Here is a 14,111-nt window from a genome sequence, read left to right as displayed (position 1 = left end):
AAATCTGGTTTAACAAATGTTTGGATACAGTAAATTGCTAACAAAGCACAGAATCATTAAGAAGTGTATCTGAATGCTAGTGTAAATCACAACAAACTTGCCAACAAACCTACAGTAATCCAGAAAGAAATTATCTGTTTGTGGCATGTCCTCAGCTGGTTGTAAACAAATTGAGAAATAAGAAATCATTGCTGGGAGAAAATTATAATAATCATAGAATTGTAGATTCATTAAGATTGGAAAAATCATCAACCATCAACCCAGCACTACCACATCCATTAAACCAAGTCCCTCAGCGCCACACTACACATTCATTGATGGTGACTCCATCATCTCCCTGGACAGCTCATTTCAGTGCCTGACCACTCTTTTGAAGAAAAAACTTTTCCTAATATCCAACTTGAACATCCTCTTGTGCAACTTGAGGCCATTCCTTCTAGTTCTTTTGCTGGTTATGTGGGAGAAGAGGCCAACACCCATCTCATCACAACCTTCTTGAAAGGTAGCTATAGAGAGGAATAAAGCCTTCCCTGAGTATCTTCTTCTGCAGACTAAACACTCCCCGTTCCTTCAGCCACTTCTCATAAGACTTGTGCTCCAGACACCAGCTCATTGCCCTTCTCTGGACACACTCCAGGACCTTAATGTCTTTTTTGTAGTCAGAGGCATTATTCTGAAAGCATTACTCAATGTGCAACCTCTCCAAATCCAAGTACAAAGACAAAACACCTAATGGTCCTTTGGGCTGCACTATTTTTTTATACAAGTCAGAATGTCACTGGCCTTCTTGGCCACCTGGGCACACTGCTGGCTCATGTTCAGACAGTTAAGGACTAGCATGCCCAGATGTTTTTCCTCTGTACAGCCTTGCAGTCATTTCTCACTAAGCCATAGCAATGTACTGGCTTGTTGTGAGTAACATGGAGGACCCAGCACTTGGTCTTACTGAACCTCATATAGTTGAATCAGCCTATCAGTCTTGCTTACAATGCACATAGAAAGACATTATTTATTATAAATACTAAAAGGATACACCAAGAATATAACAGGATCATAAAACATAACAAGTATATGAAGTTTCCAGATATATACTGGCATGTGCCAAAGTGATCTTTGAGAAAGTGAAGTTCACTATGACAAGAAAAAGCCTATTGACCCTGTGGAATTTATCTTCAAACACTGAAATGTTCAAAATAAATGAACTCATAAGAAATCAGAACAGTGAATTGTGTGGGTGAAAGATATACCTCCATAGAGATAATGCTATGTCAATTTGGAGTAGAAAATAGATGCTGATCTAAAGACCAAGAAGACAATGCACAGACACTGGAAAAGGGCATAGGTACCAAAGGAAGAGCATAAGGAGCATAAGGAAGAGGTAGGCTGTGTACCATTGGGGTCAGGAAAACCAAGACCCAGTTCAAACTGAACTTGGCAAGGGATGCCAAAAAGAAGAAAGGCTTCTACAGGTACCTCAACCAGAAATAGAAAGTCTAGGAGGACATGCTCCTCCAGTGAGTGACATAGACAAGCTGGAAACAGCAGACAAGGAGAAGGCTGAGGAACCTAACCATTCTTTTGCCTCAGTCTTCCCTGATAACTACTCACCACACAGGCCTCAAGCATTTGGTTTGGTAGGAGGGGATCGAGGAAGCAACATCACTCCCACTCTAAGCAAAGATCCAGTTCATGACCACTTGAGGAATCTGAACATTCACAAGTCTGTGGGTCCCAATGAGGTGCATCCCAGAGACTGAGGGAATTGGCTGACGCGGTTGCCATGTCATGCTCAATGATATTTGAAAAGTCATGGCAATCAGGTGAAGTCCCTGGTGACTGGAAAAAAGGTAACATCACACACATTTTTAAAAAGGGTATAAAGGATAACCCTGGGAACTAGCAATCTGTCAGTCTCAGCTCTGTGTCAAAGAACATCAGTGGAGTAGATCCTCCTGGAAGCTACGCTAAGGCACATGGAAGGCAGGGAGCTGATACTGGAGAAACAGCATGGCTTCATCAAGAGCAAATCCTGCTTAACCAACCTAGTGACCTTCTGTGATGGTGTCCCTGCATCAGTGCACAAGGGAAGAGCCACAGATGTCATCTATCTGGACTTCAGTAAGGCCTCTAACATGGTACTCCATAACATCCTTCTCTACAAGTTGGAAAGATTTGATGGGTAGACTGCTCAGTGAACAAAGAACAGGCTGCAGGATAGAGTCTGAAGAGTGGTAGTCAGTGGCTCAATGTCTGGATGGAGATCAGTGAGGAGTGGCATCCCCCAGGGGTCGGTGCCGCTCAATACGCTTTCCTATCTTCATCAGTAACATAGACAGTGGAGTCAAGTAAACCCTCAACATATTCACTAATGACACCAAGCTGTGGAGTGCAGTCAACGCAGCAGAGGGACAGGATGCCATCCAGAGCAACCTAGACAGGCTGAAGCAGTGTGCCCAGGTGAACCTCATGAGGTTCAACAAATCCAAGTGCAAGGTCTGGCACCTGGCTCGAGGCAACCCCCATTGCCAATACAAACTGGGGGATGAAAGGATTGAGCACAGTCCTGCAAAAAATGACCTAGGCATACTGGTGGATGGGAAGCTGGACATGAGCCAGCAGTGTGCCCTTGCAGCCCAGAAGGCCAACAGTATCCCAGGCTGCATCAAAAGGAGCATGGACAGCTGGGTGAGGGAGGTGATCCTGACCCTCTACTCTGCAGTGGTGAGGCCTCACCTGGAGCACGGCATCCAGATTTGGAGTCCTCAGGACAGGAGAGACATGGACCTGTTGGAGCATGTCCAGAGAAGGGCCACAAAAAATAATCCATAATCCAAGATCACCTCTCCTATGAAGACAGGCTGAGAGAGTGGAGGCTGTTCAGCCTCCAGAAGAGAAGGCTCCCAGATGACCTGATGGTGTCCTTTCAGTATCAAAAGGGGAACGACAGGAAAGAAGGGGACAGCCTCTTTAGCAGGCTCTGTGAGGATAGAACAAGGGGAATGGCTTCAAGCTCGGGGAGGGTAGATTTAGATTAGATATAAGGAAAAAGGTTTATACAATGACAGTGGTAAGGCACTGGGACAGACTGCCCACTGATGTGGTTGATGTCCCATCCCTGGAGACTTTCAAGGCCAGGTTGGATAAGGTCCTGGGAAACCAGATCTAGCCATGGTGTTCATGTTCATTGCAGGAGAATTGAACTAGACATTCTTCAGAGAGGTCCCTTCCAACTCTAAGGATTCTATGATTCTATGAAGAAATGAAGGCAATTTTTATAATCTACTCTGGAAATTCATAAAAACTTTTCAGAACTGCTTATATTTCACATGTGACTTCAGTGATAACAGATAATGTACCTCCAAGTTTGTCTTTCCAGTGATCTTAACCTTACTCAACTAACTGATTGAAATAAAAACTTCTCTCACACATCATCAAGAATTTTTTCACAGAAATATGTTTGAAATATGTTAACAAAACTACGTATAAATGTCAATCAGTCACAAAGAATGAAAAAAACACACTACAATGCAGAAAAGATATAATTTTTGCTGATGAGAATTAAAGCTCACTCTGAAGCCATATATTTTGTATTTTATATTTTTTCACCCACAATGCATTGAACTAAATAAGATGTCCTCTTTGGGTTCAGGAGACCCGAGTATTGACCTTATAATTTGGCAGCATTTTTATTAATTATATCAAAACACAGATGTTCCCATATAGTTTCATAGAATCCACATCTTTTTGACAGAGTATTTAGAGACACTGAAACTACATCTGGAGACCAGTGCATTGAGAGAATCATGAATGCTTTAGTGTTGACAGTTCAGAACAACCTCTGCTTTCATTTCACTTTGAAGTAATGTAAAAGTGGTACATTAATTCTTTCCTGTTTCTCTAGCATTAATGCTATGTAACGTATTTCTTACATACACTAAATTTTAAGGGCAGACTTCACCTGACATGATTTTGACAGTTGCTTTGGGATGAAACTGGTTCTGTGCTAATAGCATTTATTTCTCCCTTGATTCTAGAGACAGCTCAGAAACTGGTATCTACAGCACAAATAAGTATCTACAGCATAGTTTATTAGATGGATTCCATCTACAGAGTTCTACGTATAACATTCTTTATTCACAACTCCATTCTGAAATGAAGAGGATTGATTACAAGTCATGCAAAATAATCTCTTCCTTCCAGGATCTCAGCCCACCACCAATGCCCTGTTCCAGGAGGGAAACCCATCTCAGAAATTTCCGCTGGTCAAAAAAGATAATAAAAAGCAGATTGTTCTGCTACCAAATATTTCCTTCTACAGGAAAGTAGAATGTCTTTTGCTGCAGCAGTGGTTGAATGCTGTCTTGCACTAGTTATTTACGAAAGTCTTTAACTTGCCCTAGAAAGAATCTGAGAGAAAATAAATTATCTGAGTTGTACCTTTTTATGTCTGCATAGTGACACACAGTAACAATACTCACCAGTAAGTTAAATCCAATAAAGTTATCTTAAAATGGCATGCTATGCTCACTTCTGAGGTAAATAAAAGGAGATGGTGGAAGAATACCATCTCACAAGCATTTCTGACTCTACTGTATTAAACATGCTTACGTTAGATATTATTTAATGGACTAGTCTGTGCAGAATATTTTATTTGGAGCTTAAATATAGAGAGAGACAGTATTTTTTTCGCAAAAAGGATTTGTAAAATGATAAAAAATGACAAACCGGCATTTATAAAGTAACATACTCTGAGCAAATCCTGAAAGTTGTTACTTTAATGTTTCTTGATATTAAAGTATCACCATGGCTATGTCATATAATCTACCATTTCACACACCCTGTCATGTACTGAGAATACTAAAACCAAGCTATGACTATCTTCTGGCAGAACTAAAGTTCTCATGCCAAATTGCTTTTGAACACATTTCTTAATTTATCAATTAAAATTTGTTTGAGCTGTGTCCAGCAGCCAGATACTTGGATCAGCCAGCAAGGGACAGAACAACTTGTACTGAAAATATAATAGATGTCCTGCATGCATGTCACACTCTCGTGACCTCATGGCCCTTTTTCTTTATTTCTCTTTGCCTCTGTGCATTTGTTTTGCACTGTTGCTGCCCTTTCATGGATGTGCACAAGATGCAGTGACCACTGACTGCTGTGAGGTTCAGACATGAAGGACACATTTCACCCACAAAATGCTATGTGTAAAGTAGGGGTGTTTAGGGTTAGCCCAAGTAAATTTGGGGGGTAAAATAATTTCAGTGTTGCTGTGCTGATTTGCAGCAGCCAAGGGTCTGCCATTTTCTGAAGACACTGATTAGAAGGAATGATGAACATTATACTCTTGAAATAAGAAAACCTGGCAACCTTCACAAGTCACTAAACAGTCTATCAGGACCAGATCGACATCTTATCAGTTCCAAACACAATTCTATATTTGCCGTACAGGAACTAGCCATGGGAGATCCCAATTTAATAGAACTTTTTAATTACAACACAAGACCAGTCTGCTACATTGATCTTTCTTTTTGTGACTACTTCAAAAATCAGCTGGGCTTTTACTTCAGCCTCCTTTCTGTGAGCTGTAGAAATGTCAATCACAACCCAAGCTACTAAAGGAAAATGTACAGTTGGATGAAGAAGAACGCTCAGGTAGATAGTGAAAGATATTTAAAAGAGAGCTACATAGATGAGGTCTTTTTACAAAAATTAATGTAAGCATGGCTTTTTGCGTACTACATTTTTGGCAGTCCTCCAGGAACGGTGGTCCACAGTGTCTTCCATAGCTGTAGTATGGAGGGATGAAAGGAAAATAACTCTATGACAATCCTCTTAGTTTTGGACAAGCCATATCATGCAATTCTCCTGAGATGTGGGTGTTCACTCTCTCTTAGTTCAATTACAGAAAGAATAACTACTAACCCAGGCTGCTCACACTCCCTGTGCTGCATCTTGTGTGGGTGAAGTACAAAGCAAATACTGCAGCCCCAAATCTACTTTGAGCCAGACAGCCAGCCTTCCTCCTTCTCCCCCCTCCCCCTGGCTAAATTATAAAAGACATTTATAAAAGCTGAGGCAGAGATAACAAGAACTAAAGGAGTTGTAGCAGGTGTTGAGCATTAGAGTACCATCTGGGGCTGTCTAATTCCAGCCAAAACAGTCTCCTCCACAACTGATCAGAAGGGTGGTATAGGATCGTTACTCAATGCCATGTGGACTAAAAGAAAAGCAGAAGCTCTGGCTCAAGCCTGGAGACCGTTACAAGAGCCTCAGAGATTGTAGCAGCACTATTAATTACAAGGACGCATTAACACAAGTGCCAGCTCACATTCCTTCTCTGATAACTTTTTTTCTGATGTATCATGACATTTTGAAATTGCCTTTGACTCTGATGGTGTTAGTCAGATTCCAGAAATGTGCTGCAAACTTCACCAGTAAATGCAGGAAGAGTACAATTGCTCCCTGTTTTAGGTTAAAGTAAGCTAAAAGATTCCACACCTTTCTCAGACAAAAGCTGAAAAAACTGAGGCTACGCCATGTGTTGAAACTTAAGAATCCCTCAAAGCTGGTAGCACAGGTTCTATTCACAACGAAAGGCTTCCAAGAAGCACATGGACGTCAGTCCACATTTCCCAACTACAATTTTGTTTGACACTTTCATCTGACACTTGTTTGCCAACAGTCCACTGAGCCTGGCATTATGAACCTATCCCTACTCTGCATTAGCTGTAACTTTGAAGGGAATTTAGGAATTCTTTATTGTAAAATACAGTGTTTCTCAATCAACAATAACTGAAACACATTTTATGACTAGTTATGATCATTTTTTAGGGTAAACTGCTGTAAATCCTGTTAATATATGAAAGCACTTTATTCAGGAGCTACACATTTACTGGAAAAATAGGGGGATAGCAACAAATACTTTTTAAGGTATTATATCAAACAAAAATATAGTGAAAAGGTGAAATCAGACTAAATGTACATGTAGTGATGAGGTTCACTCTTTTCTGAGTTAGTTTTAGAATTTATTTTTTTTCATTTTTATTACACAAACTGATCTGTGCAAATAGTGAAACACTAACCAAACACTTCAAACTGTAGCTCACAAAGTTGGTAATAAAGTATTATGACCACAGATGAAGTCAAGAATGATCAGCCTGTTTCACAGTATAGCTTATGACTCATGCCACTGAGTCATATGGCAGAGGAGTTAGCCAGCACAGAAGATGGGTGCCCTGACCTTGGAGAAAGCCATGCCTGGCAACGCATCTCATCACTCATGCTGTTTTGTGCAGAGGTCCAAAGATGGTATTTCAGAAATAAAAAGAGTTATCCACAGCAGAAGTGAGACTTAAAAAGCTATGTTGTACAATTTTGCTTTAAATAAACATATAACTCAGGCTGATATCAGTGAGAGAAATGAGCTTTGTCTTTAATGATATTTGAGGAGCTGAAGCCAATAAAGAGGAAGTAGCAGGCAATGACTTTGGCTTGTCTGGCTGAATCTGTGCTGAATGTTTTGAAGAATCCCATCCTGACTGTGTATCATCTCATTCTCCTGTAAAGATATTGACTGCAAATGTTTATTTTTTAAACTTGCTGAAGTTAAGCCACCAGTTCTTCTTTGTCTTTTAACATATTTTACAGAATCAATGAGATTTAGACAAGAAAAATGTAATATTCTTTAATTATATTCTCATACATGCTAGATTTTGTTTAATAAAAGAAAAACAAATGTAAAGCGTATAAGGAAATTTTGTACATAATTTCCCACAATACACATGACTTCTGATTTTTGTAATTGCTATGTCTGTAATACTGAGAGGGAAATATAGCTGTAGTTTCACAAGCAAAAAAACAAACAAACAAAAAAAAGGCTATAGTATATTCTGATTCTCATGTGTACAGACCAGCAACAAACAGCACAATTGCACAGGTCAAGTGGTAGCCAGAGGCCATTATTTTCTTGGCAGCTTTTATTAAGTCATTTGACACTAGAAAAAGATGGCTGTGCTATTCTGTAACTGTGCAAAGGATAAAACTCCAGTGCTACAAAATCTTTTCTTTCATATACTCTGAAACCATAACATGCAAGATCCACATGTAGATTTGGTTGGAGGCTTTGGATCCAGCTATCAGCATCACAAAAACAATACCCTGATATTTGTAATAATGATTTCTGTTTCAGTAAGAAACAGAGGAGCCAACTGCAAACAGAGGCAGCTTCTAAAAAGACACGGATTCCTAGGCAGCCCCTTCTTTTTAGGCTATTTAACACAATAACCTCTCAGCTCGTCTTGCATCATATCTTAGAATTTTGGAAATGTTCCCTGTGACTGATATCCACTTCTTTAAACTAGATCCAAATATCAGTGCCTAGGCTTAAAAATACTGTAGTCTCTCCATAAAACTATGTTTTATCACAGAATAACAATGATGTCATCTGTATCTCTCCCCATGAATGCAGGGTGGTTTTCTACAGTGTATGTCAGGCAGCTTTGTTCTTGTTAGTTAAATGATTCTTGGGCTTTCATCAGACTTTTACAGCTTAACATATCTTACTTAACATGATGTCTATTCAGATATTCAGCCTACGTTCTACTACACATATTTTGAATTGCTATCCTTCCTCCTAACTGAATAATCAAGTAAGCAAAAAATTAGGTTCTCTTTGTGTTCTGCCCTTCAGAGAAATGCAAAAAGACTTGACTTCATGTGTTGAAAAAAAACATACCGAGACAGAAAATGTAGGTGGTTTCAAATGCACCAAATTTAAACTTTTTCAAATAATTTTATTGTTCATCAGAGTCCAAACACCTCTAACTTTGACTCATTCTGAGCAATAAATTAGGCCATCATTTTCTATCACCTCTCATCATCATTTTGGTTTCTTCCTGACTGCGTTCTGTGCACTTACCTTCTTCAGATTCAGTGGATACAATTGATCATCATTTGAATATCAACTGAATAGACACAATGACTCCTATAAAAGAATGCATGTTCATTTTGTTGTTTGTTTTTTTCCTACTTAGCGCTTTTTAAATTGATTGGTTTAAAAAACACTTCCATGTAACTCTAATGTTTTCACTCTCCTATACCCTGCAGCATCCTATTTCTGACCTTGGTCTCACACAGTCAGTTGTCCTCCAAACCATTCTGCTTCATGCACCAACATAACCTCAGAAAAAGTCTGGTGGATAGACCACCCTAATTAACAAGAAGTGTTATCTAACTAATCTCATTAGACACCATAATCCTGATTAAAATGTCCAGGCAGCCAACATCTAAGGGGATGAGTAAATACATGGATTCAAAGAAAATCTGGATTTATAATTGTTCCCAAATAATTAAATCCTGGCTTTTTTACATTTGAAGGATCTTCAGATATAATATGTAAAAAGAAGCAGGAGACTTTGCAATAGTTTTTTTTAGGTAGCTGCAGCACCTTATAGGCCTTCGGTAGCATCTCAAATAGTTGCATTAGGTATTAGACATATATCAAGTGCAGATACATACTAGGCTACCCATTACATATGTGTGTAAATGTCTATGAAAAGGTGGGAATGTACAGATACAGATATGGACATGCATACACACATAGATAGGTCACTCTGAAACTAATGCCTCTTACTCTTTTCCATTGAAACTACAACAGATACAAAGATTATAATAACACTATTTGATGGAGCACATTCTCAGCAACAACACACTATTTTTTTCAACATAGCAATCTCCATTAGCCATGCACTTTGGCCAGTGATGAACAAGAGCCTGCATGACTTGTATGTGAAAATCTGCACCAGCTTAGGTGACCTGTTGATGCTGTTGCCACTGCTGAAACACAGAACCCACCATCTCACTGTGCTCACATCCAATGCTTGGGCACCATCAATATTCAGCAAGCATCAGTGAATGTCAATGAGTACCATTCTTTCAGCAGGGAAGAATACAATGGCACATCTTTTCTTCATATGCATTTCCACCTCAGATGCCATTTTGTCAGACTGCCCCTCTGCTGCCATCTGTCACACAACAACAACATGTAATGGAACACTGGTGCGAAGGTTCAGCCTCTACTGCCATACCACCAACATCTGCCTCTGACGTCATGGACCAACATCACAAAATAGGAGGCATTACTTTCAGAGCTTCCCCGTAGAAACATGCATACATACATACACAGGTTCCAGTGTGTTTATGAGATGTTCAGCACCTAGGATAGAAAAAGCAATTATGTGAATTCCATATTATTTGCAATGCTATCATCTGTGGTAGCAGAAGAATTAAAGCTGAGGACTGCTCTAACTCATGAAACCACTGATATACCCTACACTTCAGCTTTTGCAGTTGTTTTGGCATTGTGAACATACAGTTTCTACCATAAAGTGTGTGGCCCAGTGACATTTGGGGGTATATTTACTCCACCTCTGATAAAACATTGTGAAACATCGTCTTCCCCATCCAAAGCAAAATGTGGCAGCAGATTGCACAAGAAGTGGCCTTATTGTAAGCTAAAGTTGCTGGTGTTTGCTAAGCAATTTTAAGCATGCTAAGCTTTCTAGCCTCTTTACAGTCTAAGAAAGATGTTTATCTCCTCTTCTCTCTTGAGTATTCACCTTCCAGAGGAAAGTAAATCTGCTCCAAGATACTTTAGAAACCTTTCTAGGATGATGACAGATACTAATGGTAGGTATTTTATACTATGCCTATGGCTGCTGTTTTTCTTTTGCTTTACTAATTACTGACCTAAATTAATCATTGCTAGAACTTGATTGATTCAGCAGCAAACTCTCCTGGAAAAATCTATCCTATGCTATGTTTAAGCAGCTGCCGTACCTGCTCTGCCTCAGCTCTACATTGACCCTGTGGTCACCTGAGAAGACACTCATGAAAATCTCTGCATCCCTTTCCTCTTTTAAAGAAGAAATTATTTCAGGAATACCTTTTCATAACTTCTTTCAGCTTATTTTATTTCAGAGTACTCAGTTATAAAACTTTGGCGGAGAAGATTCGTTTGTTTCTACTACAAGAAATCAGTTTTGCTGTTCCTCACTGCTGAGGACTCAAAACATCTGCACTGCATGTTGGCTTAAGCAACATCTACGTAGAAGGACCATCAGTGATAGAGATCTATAAATTGAGAAATACTGCAGCAAGTAGAAATCTGTTTCTGAAAGTACAAGATTACTGGGCACAACAAATTTAAACAAGTACTTCAAAATGGCATAGAATCTAGAACTATGAGCTAGTCCAACAACCTAACAATATGACGAATTGTTCCACTTATTACACTTATCATAGCCATCTGAGGATGATATCCAGAATAGGAAGCCCCCAAAACACAGATAGGTAGCTGGTAACTAGGTACATATCACAGAAAAAGAGATTGGATTGATTCACTTCCTACATTTTCAAGTTGCTGCTTCTCACGGTTGCTGGAGACGGCCTACCAGTCTCACAGAAACCATAGTTCCTGTAGTCTAAATATCTCTGAAGTTAAGGCCACTGTTTTTTTATCGTCATCCAGTACGGATGCATGATACCTCATGAAGTCCCTGTTCAGATAAGCCATTCTTCCAGCCAGCTACACAGTCCTTTAATAGCTTCATTAATAGGGATGTTGTGTCTATACTTGTGGTCTTACTTTCAGATACTTCCTCCTAGATTGATGGAGTTCTGATGAAGTGATTTTACGTGGATCCTCCTGGCTAAGCTATAGATCTGCATTAGTTAAGCAGAGCTCACTGGAGCTGTGGGATGGATTGAAGGATGCACAGCTGCTCCCCATGCATGTGTGCCATGTATGAGGAGCAAAGACAGTCCTCTGTTGTCTCCCAGCCATCCACCAGCAAATTCCCTCTGGATTACACAAATTCAGCATAAAATTGTCTGTTACCCGGCTTTATTTCATATAGATATATTTTTTCTACATCAGAGTCCACTGCAATATATATATTTAAAAAAAAAAAAATTTTTTTTTTTGTACTGTAATCTGATTCCAGTTAAAGAGGTAAAGGTCCTACTTTGTGTTTGTGCAGATATATAACATATGCGTGTTTATGTGTGATTTTCCAAATCTTAAATAGGCAAATGTCTATTGCCTATTTGTTGTTCATCTTGTTTGAGTGATAATCTAAGGGCCTGGTGTATAACAAAATTTACTTGCTAAAATGCTTGTTTGGAATTGTAAAGGTACAACTTCCTTGCATAAATTCCTGCAGGATCAGAGTTATCCTAGAATTGAAGAATCAGAATGATAGAGACTGAAAGGGACCCCTGGAGATCATCTTAGTCCAGTCTTCCTGCTAAAGCAGGTTCACCATACTAAGTTGCACAGGAAAGTGTCCGAGCAGGTTTTGAATATCTCCAGAGAAGGAGACTCCACAGCCACTCTGGGCAGCCTGTTGCAGTGCTCTGTTACTCTCAAAGCTTTTCCTCATGTTCAGATGGGACTTTCTGTGTTTCAGTTAGTGCCCATTAGCCCTCCTCCTGCGATGGGCACCACCAAAAAGAGGCTGACCTCACCCACTTGACAGTCAGCCTTTGAATATTTACAAGCATTGATATGATTCCCTCTCAGTCTTCTCCAGGCTGAACAGTCCCAAGCCTCTCAGCCTTTCCTCATATGGGAGATGCTTCAAGCCCCTCACTACTTTGTGGCCTCACACTGAAATCTCTCTAGAGGGTCCCTCTCTTCTTGAACTGAGGATCCCAGAATTGCACACAAAATGCCAGATGTGGCTTCATCAGGGCAGAGTAGAGGGGAAGGATCACCTCCCTCAACCTACTGGCCATGCTCTTTTTAATGACCCCAGGATAACACTAGATTTCTTGGCTACAAGGGCACACTGCTGCTCATGGCAAACATGCTACCCACCAGGACACACAGAACTCCTTTCCAGCAGGTCAGCCCCTAACCTCTGAAACAGAGGGGAAAAAAAAGTTTTTTCTTTACTCTTTAGCCAACTGAAATATTAACAAATACAAACCAGTGTGCCACCTCATCTACTAAAAAATATATGAGCCTATCCCATAAGATCCTCTATTTCAAATAATGAAGATACATGTTATTCTTTCTTCAACATGGCCCTGTCCGTCCCTGACTTAAGCAGTCTGTAGACTGCCAGATCTACTCCAGTTAGGAGAGAAATTACACAATTTTAAAATAACATTAAATTTAGTGGCTGATTTAGTGAGAAGACATCTACTGCTGCCTGTGTGTGCACTTCCCTATAGCCATTGCCCTTCTGCTGTAGGATGCCACAACGCTGCCCCAAAACTGACCATGTGAGAGAGGTCTGGCACAGCAACCAAAACTAGAGATTCTGTTAGGAAAAGCTGAACGACTGGGGCATAGGGAGCATTTGCTTTCCACTGCGTAATTCCCTGCTGTCCAGAACAAATCTCAGCTAGAAAAAGCGTTTGTACAGACAAAACAACTCATACTATTCAGTAACACCCAGGCAGACACTCAGGGTGAGAAGAGCCCCGAGGCTCGTAAGCCTGCACGAGCCCGCACGGAGCCCGCTGGCAGCCTGCGGGGACCTCGCTGGCAGCCTGCAGGGAGCCTGCGAGGGACCTCGCAAGGGACCTCGCTGGGAGCTCGCTGGGAGCCTTCTGAGATCTCGCTGGGAAGCTGCAGAGAGCCTACTGGAGCTTTCTGGGAGCCTGCAGGAAGCATGCGGCGAAGCCGCAAGAAGCCCGTTCCCAGCTGCTGCTCGCGGCACGGCCCAGCCCTGACCCCAGCTGGCAGCTGCTACAGCTGCAGGCTCGCTCAGGCCAGGTCGGCGTTGCCGCCTCCGACGGTGCCTGCCGCCAAAGCAGGTCTTCTCAGACGGATTCCTGCAGCAAAGACATTTTCCTACCAGCTACATCTCCAGAGAAGCTGTGATGCCTGTTTGTCTGTTGCCAAAAGATCTACACTTTCACCCTTACCCAGGATTTTTTATTTTTATATTTTTAATTTAAGACTGTCACGCCAGACAGAGAAAAACTTCCCTCTCACTGAAAATAACCAGCAGAGCAGCAGCTGTGGCAGGAAGGTGTGTGCACGCAGCGCAGCACAGTATGCTGATAGGACCCGTGGCTTCGGGTGTCACTCACTACGC

Source organism: Meleagris gallopavo, chromosome Z (assembly GCF_905368555.1).
Source record: "Meleagris gallopavo chromosome Z, MGAL_WU_HG_1.1, whole genome shotgun sequence".
NCBI classification, from domain to species: Eukaryota; Metazoa; Chordata; class Aves; order Galliformes; family Phasianidae; genus Meleagris; species Meleagris gallopavo.
The sequence above is the reverse complement of the archived record's forward strand: the minus strand, read 5'-3'. Positions refer to the sequence as shown.